Source organism: Pelodiscus sinensis, chromosome 5 (genome assembly GCF_049634645.1).
Source record: "Pelodiscus sinensis isolate JC-2024 chromosome 5, ASM4963464v1, whole genome shotgun sequence".
Lineage (NCBI taxonomy): Eukaryota > Metazoa > Chordata > Testudines > Trionychidae > Pelodiscus > Pelodiscus sinensis.
Window position 1 is genome coordinate 100,406,597 of NC_134715.1, and position 23,454 is coordinate 100,430,050.

At 45.6% G+C, this 23,454-nt stretch overlaps 1 long non-coding RNA gene across 2 annotated transcripts in view; it reads left to right on the top strand.

The window, feature by feature from the left end:
- The window catches only part of LOC106733005 (uncharacterized), a 433,810-nt gene that overhangs the window by 252,152 nt on the left and 158,204 nt on the right, over positions 1 to 23,454 (top strand). For both annotated transcript variants that reach the window (XR_012903894.1, XR_001369252.3), the window contains exons 3-4: positions 1,823 to 2,028; positions 4,343 to 4,471. This is a non-coding gene — a long non-coding RNA (uncharacterized LOC106733005). The remainder of the gene's footprint in view (positions 1 to 1,822; positions 2,029 to 4,342; positions 4,472 to 23,454) is intronic.

A 23,454-nucleotide genomic window follows, 5' to 3' on the forward strand; every position in this document is an offset into this window, starting at 1 on the left:
AATATTCCAAGGCCAGAAAGGACCACTACAACAATCCTGTCTCAAACCCCTATGTTCATAGGCCATAGAAATTCTCTTAGAAATAACATTAATATATATCTTCTAGAAAGATCTGTAATCTTGTTCTAAAGATTCCTACATATGCTGAATCCACCATCTACACTGGTGAACTGTTCCAATGTCTCATTACCATTACTGATAGGAAAGAATGAGGTATAAGAAAAATTTATCAAGGGGTTTGATGGATTCGTCATACTTATAATTTTAAATCAAGTTAGATATCCTTTTAAAAGAGATTATCTAGTTCCAACAGGAACTAATTCAAGGAACTGCTATGACTTTGTTACACAGAAGGGCAGATTATATGATCAGAATGGTCCCTTTGGCCTTAGAATCTATGAAATTACGTCTTTTTTCAAGGTTCAATTTATCTAACTTCAACTTCCAGCTATTAGGTCTTTTTATACATTTGTCAGCAAAACTGAAATGCCCCATGCTAACAAATATCTTTATCTCCATAATTACAGCCATATCACACAAAGTCTAAGGATTATATATAGATACTATCTAGTTAAAGACATTCTGTATTATATATTTGTGTAATCCATACATGAAATTTGAAGTTTTGCCAATGTGTGGATGCTAAAGGAAGAGGGTAATAGAGCCAGCAGAATGTGCTCAGTCATAGGACAATGAAAATATACTTGTTTCCCAGTAAAATGTCAATCCTAAAATATCCTAGTAATTTTGTACTTTTAGGGAACGTCTACACAACCTGATCTATGCTAAGTGTGCAGCTTATATTGAAATAGCTTGTTTTGACTTTTGGCACTGTCTACACAACAGTTATTTTGAGAGAGAGCACTCTTTTCTCGACTTCCCTTACTCCTTGTACAATGAGGGTTACAGGAGTTGGAGTAAGCAGTCCTCCAGCTCAACATTATTTTAAGATTATGTCGAAATAAGTGCTTGTGTGTGGATGCGGGTTTTGTTATTTCAGAATAATGTCAGTTATTTCAAAATAATGCTGCTGTGTAGACATAGCCTTATTGTGGTCCATTTGTGCCATCACTCTGTTTTCTAACAAGACATGATGTCCTTGCTCAACACGAAAAGTTATTGTCAAATTCGGTATCTTAGCAGAGAATGTTTGTGATAATGAAACTTGCCAAGTTTCATCAGTTTGCTTCAGACTTTTTCATTTTATGAACATGACCCAATTTTGACTTTCTGATGATAACTCATTTTGATTTTAACTCACTTTGATGTCAAGTCAATTTGAGTCTAAAATCCTGTTGACTTTCACTCATTTGAATGTTTCCTGGTGCAATGTTCTTGTGTTTCAGCAAGTGTCAGAAGTATCATCTTCACATTTGCTGTGTTAGCAGAGAATGTCATTATCCTGAAAACTGCCAAATGTTATCAAATTTGATCTAGCTTTTTTTCCCTTCTATTGATGAACATTCAATTTTAATTCTCTAGTGAAAACTCCAAGCAGTTTTCATTCACTCCATTCTTAACCTACCAAACACTTCAGTTGTCACTTTGATTTAAATTCACACCAGTATTATTTCTTGATAGGATGCTGTATTATTTAGACACAATCTCTTAACAAGCATAAGAAGAATATGGAACTATATGTCAAGAATGTATGACAATGCCCACAAAACTGCCAGCTTAATAAACTGGGATCCCCCCTCTCCTGCCCACCATTCACTATTTTGATGTAATTCTCCATTACCATGATTCCGTTGTTAACTTCCTCCTTTGTCAATTTAGCTAGACTTAAACATTCATACTGGTATTTCCTGATATATTTCAGCTTCTATTATCTTCTATCTTCTCCTGGAAGAAGCCAGCAGAGTTTGGACAGTGGACTCCTAGCAACAGAACAGATGAAGAGGTTTAGTGGCTGAAACTGCCAACAACCATTGTGACTTCAGAACATTGAGCTTGATCAAATTTTTTGGATGGAACAATTTTCAATAATTACAGTTTAGGACAAATTGAATTGTTGCATCGAAACAGGTAAATTATAACAATTTTGTGAGGTGGGAGGGTCAGCTTGACAATTTAATATTATATTTATATATGTAAAGATGAATGATAACATTGTAATATAATACACATGTAAAAATGAAATTAATCACAACACCAGTATCAAAACTAAGCATTTTCATACTCCCAATGTTCCTTCTTACTTTTTCCATCCATATACAGAATAAATTTTGTGTGCATCGAGGCATGTGTGAATGTGCACCACCAATAGAAACAACAACAAAAAAACAGCTGTGAGATCTCTTCTAATTAGGAGGGCAGCATTTGAATTTCTCCTGAGTCACTGCACAAATGAACAGCTTTTAGACATCGCCGTTCCGAAACCATTTTTCCCATGTAGTGAGAAACATTTAAAAATTGGCTTTGCATTTCAAACCACACAGGAAAATTGCCAAAGGTCAGAATTTATGGACATTCCAGTTCCTGATCCCTCTACTGGAGTTCTACATCTGGTCAGTACAGTCCAGAAAATGGATGGGATTGGAAGGCAGGCAGCAAGTTAGACTCTTCTATGGAGACATGTTTGTGAAGGCTAACTTACTTCAATTTCTTCAGAGGGCAGCCAAGTTAGTCTGTACAGGATAAACTAAAAAAAGAACAAAGTGCCTGGTAGCACTTTATAGACTAACAAAACATGTACATGGTATCATGGGCTTTCGTAGGCACAAAAAAACCAAAACCTTACCCTAGGGGTGAGCCTTTAAAATCATGTATTATAACACTAGAAAATCACATTTTGATTATCTCATTTGACTCCAGTATAACACAGGCCATAGGATTTCCCCAAATTAATCCCTTTTTTAATTAGAGCATATATTTAAAAAAAAAATCTTGATTTAAAAAAAATGCCAGTGTAGATTGTTCCAATGTTAATTACCCCCATTGTTAATTTTTTTAAAATCTATCTTATTTCTAGTTTGAATTTGTCTGGCTTCAACTTCCAGTCCATTGGTTCATATTATATCTTTTGTCTGATAGACTGAAAAACACTTTATTAAAATTTTCTGTTCCCAAAATAGGCATGTATAGACTGTGATAAAATCATCCCAAACTTTCTCTTTGATTAGTTAAATAGATTGAGTTTCTTGAGTCTCTCACTCTGAGACATGTTTTCCAATCTTCTAATCAGTTTTGTGGTTCTTTTCTGAACCTCTTCCAGCCTGGATTTTAAGAGGTGCCACTTCTTGTGCTGGTAGTGAATCTGACTTCACACCACATAGCATTGCTTCCTTCCTATTGCTGCTCTTCTCTCTTCTAACACCCAAACCAACAGTGACTTTCCAAGGCTATGTCTAGACTGCAGGCTTCTTTCAGAAGAAGCTTTCCCGGAAGAGATCTTCCGGAAAAACTTCTTCCAAAAGAGAGCGTTCACACTGCAAAAGCACATTGAAAAATCAGTCTGCTTTTTTGAAAGATAGCATCCATTCAATGTGGATGCTATCTAGCATTTCAGCTGTGATTATTATGAACAGAGTGGCCACCAGGGCACTTGTGCTTTTTCATCTTTTTCATCTTTCCTCTTCTTTTGAAAGAACTCCCTCTTCCCCATCCACAAAAAGGCTTCTTCCTCATAGAATGAGGATTACTAATGTCAGAAAAATCCCTCTGTTCTTTAGATTTTCTTTTGGAAGAATGCAATTGCAGTGTGGACATAATTGAAGGGTTTTTTTGAAAAACAGCTATTTTTCAAAAAAACCTTCTATAGTGTAGACATACCCCAAATTAGCAGTGCACACACTTCCAACATGAATAGCAATATTTTTTTTCTTTTTCACAAATATTGGTTCAAACATCATTTCAATTACATGAAAATTCAAGAAAACCAATCAAACTGTGGATGAATCAAGTTAAAGCAAAATTGAATCAGCATGAGAAGTGCTAGCAAACAACTTTCCTGCTATCTTCAGATCTCCAGAAACCAGACTTAAAACTTCTCCCATAAATGATTTTTTCAATGTGACTACATAAGCAAACCCTTTCAAATACCTCGGTCAAGGACAATAAAGTGAAAATAGATTTATAATTATTAGGCTCCTTCTTAGCTGACAAGGACTTCTTAAAGAAAGGAATACTTGCTGCCCCGATGTCCTCATCAAATAGTGTAAGTTCTGCTTTACACAAAGCAATGTGGCACTTCTGCTAGAGTCATGTATAGCAAAATAGGCTCTACATAATAGTGAAATGCTTATGCTAGAAAATTATAGATTGGTTGTGAGCCATATGTGCAAAACAATCTCTTGAACATATTGCCATACAATAATTTAAATTATGTATTAAAATACAGAGCACCATTTAAAGTGAAGATGGGTATATAATCCACTGAATTAAACAATCACATGAGACGAGTATAGCCTACAACTTCAGCTCTATAGGAATAAGAAGCAGAGTGGACTTTTCAGTACAGCTGTGGACTGTAAGTAAAGAGACCCCTCTCCCTGGCTCTGTTATAGATCTATTAAGTGACCTTTGTAATGTCTTTACTCTGCCCTGTGCCTCTGTTTCCCTTTCTGTTAGAGTTTTGTTTAGACTGTAGGGCTGGTTAGGGCGGATACTCTTACTAACTATACTTGTATGTGGCCTGGCACAATGGGGCCCTGCCCCTAGGTGAGATGCCCTGGAAGAGGAGTTTAGGACCAAGTTCCCACCTTACTGGCTTACTTCCTTCATCATATATTGGAAGGGTGAGATCTTGTGACTGTGATGGTGACCAAGAGTGTGGCTTCCTGAGAATATTTAAAAGTTTGGATGTTCTCAGGAAGGGGGCTGGTAGAAGAAGCAGTGAGCTGTGAGTTGCTCCAGTGACCAAGGTCTGCTAGTGCTGTTCCCTTCTGGCAGGAAATTAGACAAACAAGTGTTTTAGGGCAATGGTAGGTTGAATAGAAGCTTGCTGGATAGTTCCCCATGGATAGGGAAATGAGAATATGCCCCCACAGGGCTCAGTAAAAGGGGACTGAGAAAGAACTAGGAGGAAAGGCTGTGTAAAAATGGTCTGGGGAATAAGGAAGCAGGGCAGCTTTTGAGTGATTTGCTTATTTAAGACTCATAGGCAATAATCTGGAGTGGGAGAAGACTGAGCTCCCCTATACCAGTATCAGCCACAGATACATGAAAACCTGGGGGAATACAGAAGTCTTCCAGATGGTAGTCAACCATCTAGCTCTACAGGAGTGTTCCTTAACCTGGGGGTTATGGCTTCTGGGGGATGGGGAGATCATGGGAGGGGCTTAGGGGGATTTCAAGTTCAGGGCCGGCATGACGGGGTGACAAGCTGGGCAACTGCCTAGACCTTATAAACCTAAGTTACAGGCTTCAGCCCTACTATCTGAGTGTCAGATTTTAGACAAGGCTTGCAAGTGGAAAAAAGGATTAAGTATTATACTGATATGTAGGTATAATATTTATATTCCAACTGATTTATTTTATAGTTCTATATTTAAAATGAGAAAGAAAGCAATTGTTCAGTAACAGTGTGCAGTGATAGTTCTGTAGTTTTATGTCTGATATTGTAAGCAAATAGTTTTTAAGTGAGGTGAAACTTAGGACATGCACAACAAATCAGACTCCTGATAGGGGTACTAGTAGTTTGGAACGGCTGAGGACCACTACTCTATGGCTCAGTTTGTCAGCTACAGCAGTGGAGGTGACACCCTTTCCAGAAGAGGCCATGGACTGCTGAATCAGAGAGCCCAGAGAAGCCTAGAAAAGGGCTGCTGAGCCTAGAAGGGGCTGGAGGACTTTGCTTAGTTGGATATTTGTTTTGCCCTGACATTCGAGGACTTTTCTATTTGTCCAGAAAACTAATGCTCCTATCTTACCATCAAAACCAGAGGCAGATCTAGACAGAGGAAATCTAAGGCATGGTGGCATCCAGGTATAAGAGAAGAAAACCATACTCTCAGTTGTCCTGATCTCAGATGCATTTCTGGGCACCACTGTGTTGCAGATAGCTAATAACAACAAATTAATAAAATATTATACTATTATGGAATCTCAGGGTATGTCTACACTACAATGTTAGTTCGAACTAACGGACGTTAGTTCGAACTAACATTCATAGGCGCTACACTAGCGCTCCTCTAGTTCGAATTTAAATCGAACTAGCGGAGCACTTTTAGTTCGAACTAGGAAAACCTCATTTTACGAGGCTTAAGCCTACTTCGAATTTACTAGTTCGAATTAAGGGGTGTGTAGCCCCTTAATTCGAACTAGTGGGAGGCTAGCCCTCCCCAGCTTTCCCTGGTGGTCACTCTGGCCAACACCAGGGAAACTCTATGCCCCCCTCCCAGTCCCGGACCCCTTAAAGGGGCACGGGCTGGCTACGGTGCCCGTGCCAGGTGCAAGCCTGCCAGCACCCAGCCAGCAGACCCTGCACCTGGCACGGCACAGAGCCACCCACCTGATGTCCCCCAGCCCACCCCCTCTTCCCGGGACCAGGCTGGCGGCTCCCGGGAGCTTGCCTGGGACCGCAAGAGGCAGGCACCTTCCTGGGCTAGTGCGGACATCGTGGACCTCGTCCACTATCTCCGCACTAGGCACAGGAAAGTGGCCAGCTAGGGCAGGAGAGCTGCCAGCCTGGCCACCCAGGAGCAGGTGTGCATGAAAATCAAGGGGGTCCACTGAGACCCCCAACCCTGAGCCCTGAGCTTTCAATGGCCGTCCTGGGTCAGACCAAAGGTCCATCTAGCCCAGTAGCCTGTCTGCCGACAGCGGCCAACCCTAGGGACCCTGGAGGCGATGGACCGAAGACAGTGACCAAGCCATTTGTCTCGTGCCATCCCTCTCCAGCCTTCCACAAACTTTGGGCAGGGACACCACTCCTACCCCCTGGCTAAGACTACTCCATGGACCCAACCTCCATGACTTGATCTCACTTTCCTTTAAACTCTGTTCTAGTTGTAGCCTTCACAGCCTCCTGCAGCAAGGAGTTCCACAGGTTAACTATTTGCTTTGTCAAGAAGAACAACTTTCTCTTACTAGTTTCAAGCCTGCTACCCATTCCTTTCCTTTGGTGTCCTCTAGTCCTTCTTTATGGGAACTCATGAAGAACTTTTCTGAATGCACCCTCTCCACCCAACCCCTGCTTTTAGAGACCTCTAGCCTGTCCCCGCTCCATCTCCTCTTTTCTAAGCTGAATAGTCCCAGTCTCTGTAGCCTCTCTTGATATGGGACCTGTTCCCAACCCCTGATCATGTTAGTTGCCCTCCCCTCTCCCAGCCTTTCTCTTCCCCTCTCCCACCTCCTTTTCCCAGTCTCCCCCAGTTTTGTTCAATAAAGACAGAGTCAATGTTGGAAGAAACGTTATCTTTATTTTGTACATCAATAAGAAGGGGGGCTAGGGAAGGGCAAGTGGAAGGAGGTGAGGGAGGAATGGGGTACGAGCCCCCGATGGGGAGGACTGGGCTGGCTCTGCGGGCTTCTGGGGGTGGAAGCTCTCCTACAGCCCCCCGATTGCCCCCTCTCCCCAGATGGCAGCCTGCGGCAAGTGCAGCCGGGCTGATGGCCGAGTGGTGTGATGTGCCCAGTGTGGGTACTCCGGGCAATCCAAGCCAGGACAGGTTTTCAAGCGGGGCACCCCTTAGAACTGTCTGTCCGGGGTGGGGGTCAGGACCCTTTAAGCGCAGCCCTCGGCTAGCCTGAGACAGCATCTCCACGCTCTAAGTCCTCCTCTGATGCCCTGCCGGCACTGCTTCCGGCCAGCCTTAAGCCCTGTTCAGAGTCCACTCAATGTGGACTTGCTCGTTCGAATTAGCAAAACGCTAATTCGAACTAGTTTTTAGTTCTAGACGCGTTAGTTCGAATTAGCTTAGTTCGAATTAACTAATTCGCTGTAGTGTAGACATACCCTTAGATATTAAGGATGGAAGTTAGGCCAGATAGTCTATCCACCTGACAAATGTTGCTGGATACCACAACCATTTATGGAAAAGTTGGACAACACTTGTATTCTCCTGTTTCATACATACAACGCTGCTTCCCCAGAATGCAAATGTCCTGTAGCTAATTTTAATTCTCTGTGTAGAGGGCACACACACTCATGCACCAGAGTTCACTACAATAATCCTGAGAGCTTTGTAAATTGTAAAATTTGTTTCTAGCCATAAACACTCTGAATCATCAAAAAATGTTTGACCATTAGTAAGATATAATCATAAGGAGGGAAACAATCTGAAACTTCATGCAAATTATATTTTAATATTTGGTAAATTAAAAGCCAAAATATTGCAATGCTACAGCACTATGGTCCCATACCAATCTCTCTTTCAGTCTCAGATCACATGCTGTAACTATTGCATGCTCCAAACCATCGTTCAGCATGCAGCCAGGCCACTTCTATATGTCAAATTCAGATAACTTCTGAAGCCTGGTTAAGAATAATGTCTAATTCTGACAGCAGAAAGCAACATTTTCTCCCGCCAGCCCCTGATTGAAACAGCCAGAGCACAAAGGAGTAAGGCAAGCCAGACAGAGTCCTACTGGCTAAAGAATGAGGAGCTCATGTGTTTGTGTTTGAATCTCTGGAGTACATCTCACTGCAGCTCTAATTTACCAATTTGTTTAATTTCAAATACTGCTAGGAAACATTATAGCCAATTAGTTCCAGCAGGGCGATAAGTCTGTACATTTAAATTGTCCACATTTACAGCTTTCCTGATCAACTAGAGTATGTCTCATCTCTTTCCAGATTGTGGCACAATAGCAGCTGTTTTTAAATTCTCAGCTGGGACAGCAGTTAAAAGTCCTTGAAAATTAAATGGAATTCATTCAATTAGGGTAAAGGAACTGCTAAAACAAATATTATTTAATGGCTTTTTAATTAGTTTATTTCTGGAGCTTTAAAGGGAACTTCAAACTCTTACCAAAATTGCTGTAATTATGACTTTAGATGCAAGTTTAATTTACTTCTCCACGCACAGTCCTACTCTGAGCTCTTAATATAGGCATACTCCATATTAATTCTAGAAGTGGAGCTGATAAATAGCCAGTGAAGTACTATGGGCAATGTAACATTTTCTAGAGCTAGAGCTATTAAGATTTTTTCTTATGTCTTTGTGTATCTCTTATGAAGTTTAACTGTTGAATTTTGCTTATATTATTTGTTATGCTGAATCTTAAAATAGGCAGGCATGCAGTAGTATGGAATTTTGCATGACATACCTATTTATTTTTCCCCAGAACATAAATTCCAAAGAGCTGTATTTAAAGAGATTAAAATAACTAATAAAGAAACCATCTCTAACAAAGGAAATATCAAAAATATCACCACTTTCATTTTACCATGAAATAGGTAGAAGGTGATAGAGACAAGTTAGGGAAGGGGAAAAAGACCTTTGTTCAATGAGCCAGAGATGCATCACTGTAGCAGATAAGTGATTATGGAGAGCCAATGGGTCCATCTAGACCAGTGGTCTCCAATCTTTTTACACTCAAAATCATTTTTTAAATGTCAGAACAAGCCAAGATCTACCCCCATCCTTCCCGCAAGACTCCACTCCTTCCTTGAAGCCCCGCCCTCTCTGTTCTCCTCCACTCAATCATTTGCTATCCCTGACCCTTATACATTCTCAGGGTATGGCTACACGGCCGCTTTTTTCCGATTCTGCTGTAGGAAGAGGTTTTTCCAACATCTGGCCTGTCTAGACTGGGCTAAATGTTAGAAAACCATCCTTCTTTCGGAAGCCCCCTTATTCCTCATAAAATGGGGAATATAAGGTTGCCGAAAGAGCGTGTTTGCTATTCTGCTAAAAAAAGTGGAAGAACAAACACGTCCCTGGATGCAGAAGAGTTTTTCTGGGATACCTCTGGAATCCTGGAAAAAACTCCTGCAGTCTAGCCATACTCTCATTAGGTTAAGATAGGAGGTGTGGGCTCTGGGGTGGGAAAGAGATATTTGGGTGTGGGTAGGGGTGAGAGGTGCAATCTCTGGGAGGGAATTTGGATGCAGGAGGAGATGCAGAAGGGGATGCTGGCTCAGGGAGGAAGCTCCAGGCTGAGAAGTGTTGGGGTCAGGTGAAAGGTTGGGGTATTGAGCAAGTCATAGCCTTGTGGATGTGAGTGTGCAGGATTTTGGGTTGAGGTATGTGAGGGGCTCAGGGCAGGGAGTTTTGGAGTATGATGGGCTCAGGATACAGATTGGTGGTGTGTGGATGGTATAGAAGTGTTGTGGCAGAAGACTGAGGATGGAGTTTGGGGATGTGAGAGGCTCAGGACAGGTGGTTCCAGTGTATGAAAGGCTCAGATTTGGGGTCGGAGGGTGGTACAGGAGTGTTATAATTCTGTGGTCAGATGGGGGCTTGGCCCCAATTGGGGGTTTGTTGGCCAGGCTTCATTTTTAAATAAAATATTATGTCAAACACAAAGTTTCAGCATTGTCTTTATTTAAGAGAAGGGTGGGGAACCTGTTTTGAGACAGGGGTTACTGAGCCATAGAATTGAGATGCAAAAAAAACCCCCCAAACCCCCAAAACCTCCTCCAAAACCCAAAAACCTCCTCCAAAACCCTCCAAGCCTCACTAATGTGGCCCCAACTGTGCTGGTGGGAGCAGGGGACATGATACTGGGGAAGGGTGCTCAGGACAGGGGCGGGGTGCCAGTCGGGGCAGGGGACAGGGCGCCAGTGGGTGCTGCAGCAGGGAACAGGGTGTTGGTAAGGGCAGGGAACAGGGAGTCCTCCAAGGACTCCTACCCCCCTCCTCTGCAGGAGAAGTACGTCCTGGCACTCTGCCAACTCCAGGGACTCCTACCCCATGCCTCCTCTCAGGAGAAGCTCATCCAGGCACTCACCTCCTCTGGGGACTTTTACTCCTTCTCTCCCCCCCCCCCCCCCCCGCCTCCCCCTCACAGAGGAGGGAAGTCCGCGTGAACCTCCTCCAGGGACTCCTACCCCCCACACCCCTGCACAGGAAGTCCCCGATATGCCACAGACCTGGGTCTGGTACTGCACCAGCTGTTTGGGGGAGGGGGAGCATCCAGCGCACATCCTGAAACCCTGGAAGTGGTGTGCAGGTGCAGGACTTCCATCCACCCCACAGGAAGCCAGTGTTGCTGGAGGTAGGCAGTGAAGCTTCTTGGGTGTGGGGGGAAATGGGAGGGCCCTGAACACCTTGCAATTAACTGGACGGGCCCTCCCGATCAACCCGTCAATCGTGATAGTGAGGAGTCAATGTGAGGGAACTGATAGATACCAGGAGAGAGTGATTATGAGTGAGAGACTGATTGGGAACCAAGAACAAAGGAAAGGGCAGGAATGTTCACTCTGAAGGCCGGGGGACATCCCAGTATTGAGTTAACTACTGAGCCCCTCACTCCCATCTAAATTGGGATAAAAACTTAAGACAATTAGCTGGTGAGTCAGAACCTACTTCACGAGACACTGTAAATAGACTTCTTGAGACTTGGCAACAAGTTGGGGTTCTCAGAAGGTCATCAGTGGGCACTGCTCAAACTATGTCCCCATAATTACTCATTTACAAGTGACCATTAAAACTATTAACAAGTATAGCTGAATCAGAGCACATTCCTTTTCCACCTCTGAGCTTTTCTGTTCCCATCTTGACAACTGTCCCCCAACTCCAAATTCACCTCGATACAGGGAAAGGCTACTGCTGATGAAAGAGAGAGAAAAGGACAGAATTTAGGATCCCATGCAGAAGCTAGACTAATTCTCAGGATTTCCCCAGAGAGCTATATTACCAGCCAAAGATTACTGGAACATTTTGGACATATTCCTTAGCCATCCCCACTACAATGCATAGGTGTAGGTCTGTGGAGAGGTGGTTCACAGACAATAGTACTAGTTATTTGCCAACTGAGGTTTTGCCAGATTGCACAGTGAATCTCTGAGGGTATGTCTACACTAAAAAGTTAGTTCAAACTAACGGACGTTAGTTCAAACTAACTTTCCTAGGCGCTACACTAGCGCTCCGTTAGTTCGAACTTAATTCGAACTAACGGAGCGCTTAGTTCGAACTAGGTAAACCTCATTTTATGAGGATTAAGCCTAGTTCGAACTTACTAGTTCGAATTAAGGGGTGTGTAGCCCCTTAATTCGAACTAGTGGGAGGCTAAGGCTTCCCAGGTTTCCCTGGTGGCCACTCTGGCCAACACCAGGGAAACTCTATTGCCCCCCTCCCGGCCCCGGAGCCCTTAAAGGGCCACGGGCTGGCTACACAGTTTGTGCCAGTTGCAAGGCTGCAAGCACCCGTGCCAGCAGACCCTGCAACTGCCACACGATGAGCCAGCCACCCGAGGGCTCCCAGCCCTCCACTGCTCCCCAGGACCAGCCTGGCGGCTCCCAAGAGCCTGCCCGGGGGCGCAAAAGGCAGGCGCCCGCTTGGTCAAGTGCGGAGATCATGGACCTCATCGAGGTTTGGGGGGAAGCCTTCAATGTCCACGATCTCCGCACTAGCCACAGGAACGCGGCCATCTACGGCCGCATGGCTGCCAGCCTGGCCGCCAGGGGCCACCAGCGCAGCCGGGAGCAGGTCCGCTGCAAGGTCAAAGACCTGCGGCAGTCCTACTCCCGGGCCTGCCAGCCAGGGGCTGACCCAGAGGCCTGCCCCAATTCCATGCCCTGGACCGCCTCCTGGGGGCTCATGCCGTCCCTGCCCCCCGGGACGTGATTGACCCCGGGGCAGAGGGCTTGCTCCTGGAGACGGAGGAGGAGGAGGAGGAGGAGGGCTGTGAGAGCCAGGAGCCTGCCGCCAGCCTGCCCGGGACCCGGGACCCCCGAGGCACCCAACAGAGCCGCTCGCCTGTGTCGTCTGAGGCTGGGGAGGCGTCCACCTGTGAGTACCATCGAGTTCCCCTTATGTGTACGGGGGGCTGGGGCGAGAGGGAGCCCCGGGAGCGTGCACCTGGGCCTTGCCCACCAAGGAGCAGCAGCTGGGGATCCTGCAGGGGCCCTGACCTTGCACAGGGGAGCTGGGTTTCACACACCTGGGCCCCTGGGGTAATTGACTCCTGGTCTTGTTGCACCACAGCTGCAGCACCTGGGCCTGCAGGGCGCACCACACCGCCTGCAGCAGCTGCCCGTGCCCGGGCAAGCAGGAGAGCCAGGAACGAGGAGGAGTTCCAAAGGCGGCACCTCCGGTTCATGGACCACCAGCTCCGCACCCAGGACCACTGGGTCCAGGAGGACCTGAGGCTGCGCCGGAGGAGTCTGGAGGCCCTGGAGGAGCAGGGCCGTGCCCTGCGAGGACACCTCCAGAGCCTGCTCGACTGCTTCCCATTTCCTCCTCCCCCCTGCTCCCCCTGCTCCCCCTGCTCCTCCTGCTCCCCCTGCTGCTCCCGCTCCTGCTTCCGCTCCTGCTTCCTCCACACCCCCTGTCCCTCCTGCCCCCCCCGCACAACCATTTCCCACCGACGCCCCCGGACCCGCAGTGTGGCGAGATGGGAGAGGCAGCCGGACTCCCACCCCTGAGCTTTCCTTTCCCTTCCTCCCTTCCCTCCCCTTCCAGCTCCCTCGTCCCAGGTTTCCCCCTTCCCTCTCCCACCCTCATTCCTCCCTTCCACCACCCACTTATGTGAAATAAACAGACATTTTGGTTTCAAAAACAGGTGTCTTTATTTGACAGTAGGTAGGGAGGGGAAAGGGGAAGGGGGGTAGGGTGGAAGAAGGCCCCAGTGGGGCATGCAGGGTGAGGTCAGTCCTCCTCCTCCACCAGGAAGCTCTCCCGCAGGGCTTCCCGGATCCGGACGGCCCCCCGCTGGGCTTCCCGGATGGCGGCGGTGCGGGGCTGACCGTAGTGTCCAGCCATGCGGTCAGCCTCAGCCATCCAGGCTGGCAGGAAAGCCTCCCCCTTCCGCTCACACAAATTGTGGAGCACACAACATGCTGCCACCACGGGAGGGATGTTGTGCTCGGCCAGGTCCAGACGGGTGAGGAGGCATCGAAAGCGGGCTTTCAGTCACCCGAAGGCCCCCTCCACCACAATGCGGGCCCTGGTCAGCCTGGCATTGAAGGCCTGGCGGGAGGGATTGAGGTGCCCCGTGTAGGGCTTCATGAGCCAGGGCTGCAGTGGGTAGGTGGCATCCCCCACCAGGCACACGGGCATGTCCACGTCCCCGACCCTGATGTGGCGGTCGGGGAAGAAGGTCCCGGCCTGCAGCCGCTGGCACACGGAGGAGTTGCGGTACACCCGGGCGTCGTGTGCTTTGCCGGACCAGCCCACATTAATGTCCGTGAACTGGCCCCGGTGGTCACACACGGCCTGCAGGATCACGGAGAAGTACCCCTTGCGGTTGACGTACCGGGACGCCTGGTGTTCCGGGGCACGGATGGGGATGTGCGTCCCGTCGATGGCCCCCCCACAGTTGGGGAAGCCGAGGGCGCCAAATCCCCGGATGACGGCGTCCGGGTCGGCGAGGCGGACCACCCTGCGGAGCAGCACCCGGTTGATGGACTTGACCACCTGCGGAGAGAGACACAGCAAAGCGCCAATCACTGGGGCGCCCGGGTGGCTGGGAGCGTTCGTGCCCTGGCAGTGCCCCGCGCCCCACTCCCGGAAGCAACTCCCCTGGCGGCATGTAGTACGGCCGGGACAGCCCGACCCCTCTGGTGTGGGGCGCTTTCGCCTCCTCCCGCCCCCCCTTTGTCCCTGGGGCGGCCCATCCCCTCCTCGCAGCCCCCCTCCCCCCCGGCTCGGTGGCCGGCGAATGCCGTACCTGCATGAGCACCGCTCCGACGGTGGATCTCCCCACGCCGAACTGGTTCCCGACGGATCGGTAGCTGTCCGGCGTGGAGAGCTTCCAGAGGGCGATGGCCACCCGCTTCTGGAGGGGGATGGCGGGTCTCATGCGAGTGTCCCTTCTGTGCAGGGCAGGGGCAAGCCACTCGCAGAGCTCCAGGAAGGTGTCCCTCCTCATCCTGAAGTTCTGGGTCCACTGTCGGTCCTCCCAGCGCTCCAGGACGATGCGGTCCCACCAGTCGGTGCTGGTGTCCAGACGCCAGACGTGGCGGGGCACGCCGGTGCCGGGGCACCGCTGCGGCTCCTCCATGGCCCCCAGGGTGGCCAGGCGGAGAGGCAGGGGGCTGATGTTCCCCAGGTGGTGCCAGGCAGCCTTGAGCCATTGCTGGCAGGCTTGCAGCAGCAAGTCCAGAAAGTGCACCAGAAGGTGTAGGGCGAGCTGTGGCTCCATGTTGCCACCTGCGGCGGCCCCCCCGAAGGGAAGCACCGACACAGACGGGCACAGAGACCAACGCTTTGCTGTCCCTCGGAGAGGTTGGCAAGCAAGCAGGAAAAGCTGAGAACCGGCTGTCCAGGGGGGTCCCTTTAAGCTCGAGCCTCAGATAGCCTCAGACAGCAGCCACACAAAGCAACTACTGACCTGATGCCCTGCCAGAACCGGTTTCAGCTGCCCTTAAATGCCCCCCTGCGTCCAATCAGTGTGGACGCGCTAGTTCGAATTAGCAAAACGCTAATTCGAACTAGTTTTTAGTTCTAGATGCGTTAGTTCGAATTAGCTTAGTTCGAATTAACTAATTCGAACTAAGTTAGTTCGAATTAGTGCTGTAGTGTAGACGTACCCTTAGTAGCTGGTTAACACAAATATAAAGTCTCTTTGTGCTGTCAGATTGGCATCAAGCTACTTTATCAGAATGCAGGGCTCTGCCCAGACAGCTGAGCCTTATCAGCATACTTAAAGCTCTTTAGTCCTAAATACCCAACATAATAGCTTTATATTGATATATAATCTCAAGAGCAAGAGAAAGAACAGAAGGAAAAAAACAGAATAAAAGTCTAAGAGCACGTCTACACAGCAGTGTTATTTCAGAATAACTGACTTAATTTTGAAATTAAAAAATGTGCATCTACACAGAAAGCCAGCCAGCAATGCCCTTCTCCCCATGGCTGCTGCACCCTACACTGGCCGGACTAGACTGGGCCGTGCTTGCACCGTGCGCCCCGAGGGCGGGCCCCGGGCTGTGCGCCAGTGGCTGTAGCTGGGTTGTGCATGCGCCGTGCGCCCCGGGGGTGGCGCCACATGCCCATGCCTGGGGCACTAGAATGCCTCGGGCTGGCCCTGGCCCTTAGATACCCCGTATGAGAGAAATCTTGGAACAAATGATTATTCAGTCATTCAGTAATATCTTCTGAGTTTTTCTTATGGCTATTCTTTTGTTTCTCTCTATTCCTGCAATATAACATAATTTCATGGATACCATTGTAGTTAAAAGTTCTTGGTTTATATTTCACTGGCTTGCCCACTAACACTTCTGGGTCTGGTGATTGCACAGGTCAAGAACAATGACAATTAGCATTTTCCATGAAGTCTAGGAGGACAATTCTTTGGTAGTCTATGACACTCCACTTCCTTTTCTACACTGAAGAAGGTGAATATTCCTGATCAAGGTATGTAACTCCATTCTAGGTATTTAACTGGCCAGGGTTGCTTGCTGCAGTTTGCAGAGGCAGCCTCTCTGGCTACTCAAAACCTTCCAAAATTGTCTGCACTCGCGCTCTACCTGCTGCCCAGGGGTATAGCTCTGTTCCTTGCTCTCTGACAGTGTGCCAAATGCATCAAGTAGTTTTCAAACTTGAGAAATTTGCAGAACTCAACAGGGAAGTATGATCATTTGTTCCAGGGATTCAGGAATATGATACTTCAGTGTATGTTTTTTATTAGGACTTTGATTTGCCAGGTTGGAAACATATGGAAACATATGGACTCCATGGGGGTATGTCTACACTACCCCGCTAGTTCGAACTAGCGGGGTAATGTAGGCATACCGCACTTGCAAATGAAGCCCGGGATTTGAATTTCCCGGGCTTCATTTGCATAAGCCGGCCGGCGCCATTTTTAAATGCCAGCTTGTTCGAACCCCGTGCCGCGCGGCTACACGCGGCACGGGCTAGATAGTTCGAACTAGCAAGCCATTCCGCACTATCTGTACGCCTCATGTGGAATGGCTTGCTAGTTCGAACTATGTAGCCCGTGCCGCGTGCCGCGTGTAGCCGCGCGGCACGGGGTTCGAACAAGCCGGCATTTAAAAATGGCACCGGCCGGCTTATGCAAATGAAGCCCGGGAAATTCAAATCCCGGGCTTCATTTGCAAGTGTGGTATGCCTACATTACCACCCTAGTTCGAACTAGGGTTGTAGTGTAGACATACCCTTAGAAAGTATTATTGGTCTATGTTAGGCTTTGGAATATTTTCTGAATAACTCATGTCGCTGATGTTAATCTATAATTTCCTAAGTAAATGGATTCTTGGGTACCTACAAGTTAGCCTCCTCTTATGTTTAATCCCAGAACAGCTGACTTGATGATATTAGATATGTTAGCATGGACAACTTCAGTGACAGGCTTTTGACTTCATAGTTATTCCCCATAGTTCAAGCTGAACCTAAATAGGTTGACTATCAGGGTACAAATCATGGATCATCTGTTTTCATTATTTCTCTGAAGGCCATGCACTGGGGAGTAGGGCAAGTGTTTTAAAGGGTAATGGTCCTCCTTGTTTTGCCAGTTTGCTTGACTCAAATGTTGATGACAGACCAATCTGAAGTTTTCTGCTTTTAGTTAAATTTTATTTCACTTGTAATTTGGGTTGAATTGGTATAATTTTTAAAATGAAATATAAATGGAGAGCAAATAAATGGAAAACATGACCATGATCCTAAATAGCAAAATATAAGTCTAATTATGTGTGTGTTGTCAGGGTGATCTTGATCAGTGAACAGAATGATTTAAAACAGTTGGGTGTAATATAATTTTCATTTGTGACACAGGCTCAAACTCTGTATCAAGTATTGGTTCTAAATAACCCTTATCCTAGCAACAGTATCGACACTCTGCACTCCCCTCCTTACTCAATCTCAAGTTTCTACTTTTTGATTTTCCATAAGTTCATCTTGTGATTGAGAGCAACATTATCTTTAATTAGAGCAGCTGAAAGCTGCTTAGCATTTGTCCAGATTGTGATTTAAATAATTATATTTCCCACTCAGTGTTTGATGAGTTTCCTCTACAGTGGAGACTTTCTGACACTTTACAGATGCATGGAAGCTTCCAACTTGGCATCTATGATCTTCAAGTTTCTTAACAACCTTCGAAACTGTATAAAAAACTACACAGACATCTGGGTGCAAGTTGTTCTCTCACTCCTCTTAAGATAGATTAATAGCCTGTCCTGGGGACCAATGGTCAAACTGAGTTTGGAGGGCTGCTAACAGATTATATTTCAATCTTTTCCTCAACAACACTCTGCCAAAGTCTCTGATATAACCTGCAAAGGAAACCTGCAATGAAAAGTGGAATGAGCAGACACTTTGTCTGTATGGGGCTAGAGGATATGTCTAGACTACATGGTTCCGTTGACAGAGCCATCTAGATTAGTTTACTAGACATAGGAAAATGAAGTGGTGATTTAAAGAATCGCCACTTAATTTACATCAAAATGGCTGCTGCACTGTGTCAATCAGCTGTTTGGCGGCACAGAGCAGTAGTCTGGATGCTCTGCAGTTGACATTCCATGAGGCATAACAGGGTGGTCAACAAGGGCTTTCCTTGTCAACCGCGGAGCGTCCAGCCAAACAGCTGATCGGCACAGTGCAGCAGCCATTTTGATGTAAATGAAGCGGCGATTATTTAAAATGCCGCTTCATTTTCCTATGTCTAGAAACCTAATCTACATGGCTTCGTCGACAGAGCCATGTGGTCTAGACATACCCTGAAGGTCTAATGGACTGTTATTCTCACACTGAGTAGCAAACCATGGCATACCTCTATGGCACAAAGATATTTGATTGGTTAATTCTCTGATACAATACTGTACTCTGCTTTTGTGATTTTTTTAAAGTAACTAGTTATTACCTTTTAGTTCAGGCACAGAAGGATTTATTGCTGTTCTTGAGAGTAAGAAATTTAAAACATCAGTCTCTGACTAATTAAGACAGTGGGATTGTGGTCTTGAGTTTCATATTAAGTGATTTTAGCTAGAGTCCTCCTATTTTCTTTAAGCATTTTGTTTGTTCATAAAATGTTGTTGGCAGAATGTGTATTCTAAGCAGTTGTTACTGCTTAATGAATATTATATAAGTAGGAAATGCTGCTTCATAAGCCATTATACCACTACTTATGTAGTTATGGCGCTGTACTGCACTATTACTGGGGACTAAAAATGGGCTCTTACTTTAATGGCAAGTTTCTGGACTTGTTTCAGAGTATTCTGAACACACACAACATGAACTGTATTTGACTATTAGAATTAAATATGATTCCAAAATATTATACCTTTAAAAGAACTGCCTTTTTTCTGATTGGATCTACTTTCATGAAGCTTCTTTCATGACCAAGTTTTGGTTTAATTCTATTTTTAGCTGTTTATGGATCTCACCTAAATATCATCCACACAATAAAAGTCTATATTAGCAAATTCTAAATGAATACGTGACTGACAAGAATGCTACAATAATCTGATGTGTAGAAATATGTCTGGATATTTTATTTGAATTTTATTGGCCTTTATTATGAGCAATGTGTTCAGAGGAGATAAATGCTATCCTTTTATTTGTAGACATAATATAAAATAATCATTCCTAAAATCCATGGTAACAAACAAGGAGTTAGAGACAAGCCCTCTTGTTAGCACAATAAAGTTCTGTCTCAAAACATTCTAATGTACATATTATTGCAGACAAAAACAATATCTTCATAGTTAAACTTGTGAGGGTATGTCTACACTACCCCGCTAGTTCGAACTAGCGGGGGTAATGTAGTCATCCGCAATTGCAAATGAAGCCCGGGATTTGAATTTCCTGGGCTTCATTTGCATGAAGCCGGCCGGCGCCATTTTTACATGCCAGCTAGTTCGGACCCCATGCCGCGCGGCTACACGCGGCACGGACTAGCTAGTTTGGATTAGGCTTCTACGTTCCACAAGGCATACAGCTAGTTCGGATTAGAAGCCTAATCCAAACTAGCTAGTCCATGCCGCGTGTAGCCGCGCGGCACGGGGTCCGAACTAGCCGGCATTTAAAAATGGCGCCGGCCGGCTTCATGCAAATGAAGCCCGGGAAATTCAAATCCCGGGCTTCATTTGCAACTGTGGATGACTACATTACCCCCGCTAGTTCGAACTAGTGGGGTAGTGTAGACATACCCTGACTTACTATGCTACATAGTTTGAATCAGTATGAATTTGATTTTGACTCCCACATCCCAATTCAAATTTCCTTATAAACCTTCTACTGCAATTTTTCATTTATTTCCATGGCACTGACATTTTATATGTGGGAATTATAAGTTCATTAGCAATGTATTTTTAAGCTAAGCTTTTAAAAATTAGGAGTCTTCCATTATTATGTCAGTCTTGATATTTTTTTGAATGTCATAAATCCATACTTCCATGACCAAGAAACTCTAATTTGGTTTTGGAAACCCAGCCACATTATCATTTGGAGGATTATGGGGCATGGTTTAAAACTTATTTGAACTGCAAAAGGAAACTTTTAGAATTCTGTAAACAGCAGGTAGCATTGACAGTTTGCCAGTGTTCTACTGAAAGGACTACCACTGGTGATGCTAATAGGGACCATCACTGTGACAGGAGCTGCAATGTCAGACCTCTCTTTTTGAAAATCTTTACATCTACGAATCTCAAATAACTGAACTTTAGAAGGCTTCTTTAAGGGTTTTATTATTAATTATTATTATTATTATTATTATTATTATTATTATTATTATTTTATTTTGTCAGCCTGAACAATTACTTTCTTTTGTCTGACACCAGTGGACAAAGACCTATTTTACATTAATTCCAGTGGTGCTGTGTTAATTTCATCACACTTGTCTGGTTCTTTTCAGTTCCACTAGTGACAGAGAACTCTGACATTTCAGAAAATGAGCACATGTTCTATGGGATTTGTGAACCTGAATTCTATGAGATTTGTGAACCTGCACTTCTTGAGCCTGTTGGGCCCCTGGACAGGCACAAATATATGTAATCTCTTTTCAATCACATCACACAGCTTTGCTATCAGATAAAGCTTCAGATATAGAATCCAAAGTGTGTATTTGATCAGGCATATTGACTGCTGTGATCTGAAACAAGAGGATTGAGATGATTTGCTCTCTCATGATCCTGTGGAAGCCTGTAGTGACAGTTTATACGCATGTATTATGGGGCAGATTTTTTTTCTCTTAACCAGTGCCAGGTGGCACCATAGAGCTAGGTCCATGCTCAGTAGGAGCCCTGGCCTACTCTGCTTGCACTGTGTCCTAAGATCCATCCAGTTCACTGACTTCAAGTCCAGCACTCACCACTTATGCCTCTTGGCCTGCCTGCTAGTCAACAGAATGTTCCTCTCCAACTCCTGGCCTCATACACCAGCTTCTCTCTGTCTCCTGGCTTGACCCTAGTATGTCTCCAACCCTGAGCAGTCTCTGCTTCCCATCATGTCTGGGTCTCCACCACTGAGCCCTGAGGAAGCCCAGCCACAGCAGAACCTGGCTTGGCCAATCACAACACTCTCCAGGAGTTGAGGCAATTCCCTGCCCTGAGACTATCCCTGGATGAATTGGTGCCTCCGCCCAGAAGGCAGACACCTCTCAGCAGGGCTGGTGAGTGTAGCTGTGAGGCAGGGTGTAAGGGAGAGGGTCCCTGGAGGACCTGAGTAGGGATAATGGGCTGTGAGGGGTCAGGGAAGATCCGTGTGAGTGGGGCCACTAGGGAGTAGGGATACTTGTGTAGAGTACTGGGCAGTCATGATGGTACTATGGGAATGGGAGCACTGGGCAGAAAGCTGTGAATTTGTAAAAAAAAAAGTTTTTTTAGAGGTCACTGGTCATAGCAGGTCTGGGGGAAGGCCTGGTCATAGGGAATTGGGTATGTAGGGGGGTGTTCTGGTGTTGGGTGGGAGATGTGTGGCTTGGAATGGGGCACTGCTGGTTTGTAGCTAAAACCTTTTGACTGGATTGGGCAGAGCAAGGCCACCTCTACTATGCTATGATCCTGAGCATCCCTTTGTGCTATGGACCAGCCCCCTATGCCATATTCCATTATCTTCATAGGGGCCCAAAAATGGTTAATCCAGCCCTGCAACTGCCCAGAATTCCTGTGTCATCTCTGAAGGATGACAGTAGCTAAGGATATAGTGATCTCTTGGACAACCTACAGACACATATAATTGATCGAGCTAGCTGTGGACTCACCTTCTGTAACAGTCCGGAGGGAATTCTGCAGTTTTACTCTGGCTCCAAATGCAACAATGCAGAATTTTCCCTAGACCAACAAAACAATGTAAAACACAAAGTTCACTACTTATACAGCTCACGGAATGCTAGTATCTCAGAATGATCCTCTTACCAATAATGGATTACACATACACTAAACAAAGGCTTTGCCAGAGTACTGTAGGAATTAGATATTCCATACAACATGCTAAAAAGACTGATTTTGAATTTGTGATTCCACAACACATCACAATGCTACAGCTTATGATGTCAACAGGAGTTTGATCCCCTGTTAGAAAAGACAGCAACTGGAAATAGAATTTTTTCACCAATTATGTTTTGAATATATGTTTTTTTTCTGTGACAAATTTTCACATAAACAACAGGATTCATATATATTAGTGTGTTCTAATTTGTGCTGAAGGAATGCAGAATGGAAGACAGTTGTTGTAGGTGGGGGAACCTCTTCTTTAGAATAAACATCGAGTTCTTATGAAGTAAGGATATGTCCTCTAAAAGTATAAAATAAGTTTGATAAGGTATACAGAATACAGTGAACAGCAGTTCCAGATAAACTTGTAGTCCAAACATATTTGGTATAGGAGCAAATTATCCAGACATTTCAGAAACGGCAAGTACTGTAAAGCATATTAATGAGATATGATTAATGACATTGCTGTTAATCAAATAGACGTTACATTTCACAAAGAGGATAATGTTTTCTTCATTTATGAAAAAATGGTTGCTCTCAGATGCACTGTCTGCCCCAGACTGGAGTCATCCTACAGGCTTTATGAGGGTGATGTTAATTTCACCCAAAATAACTACCTGTATGACGACAAATGTACGTACAGGTTGGGAAGCTGAAACTCTGGTACATTTCAACCTAGGGCTAGGACACGGGTTTTCATAGGTCTCCCCTTACTCTCTTCAGACACTAGCTTTGCCTGTGATTTAGAGCAATATTCATATTTCCACTATGTCATTTGGACAGTGTATTTCAGCTTGACAGTGTGTGTGGACTGGCATGCCCTTTTGCCAATCTCTCCCCCACATTGGTCTATTGCAAGACCAGCTTCAGAGAACTTTCCTTGAGCTCCATTTCTATCATGTTTTTCTTTCATTCATTCCTCATAAGGTTCAGTTTAGATCAGGTTTTTAAGGTTCCCAATCTGCAGTATTCTAGGATGATTGTTTTATCCTTTTGACATTCCTGGGGTG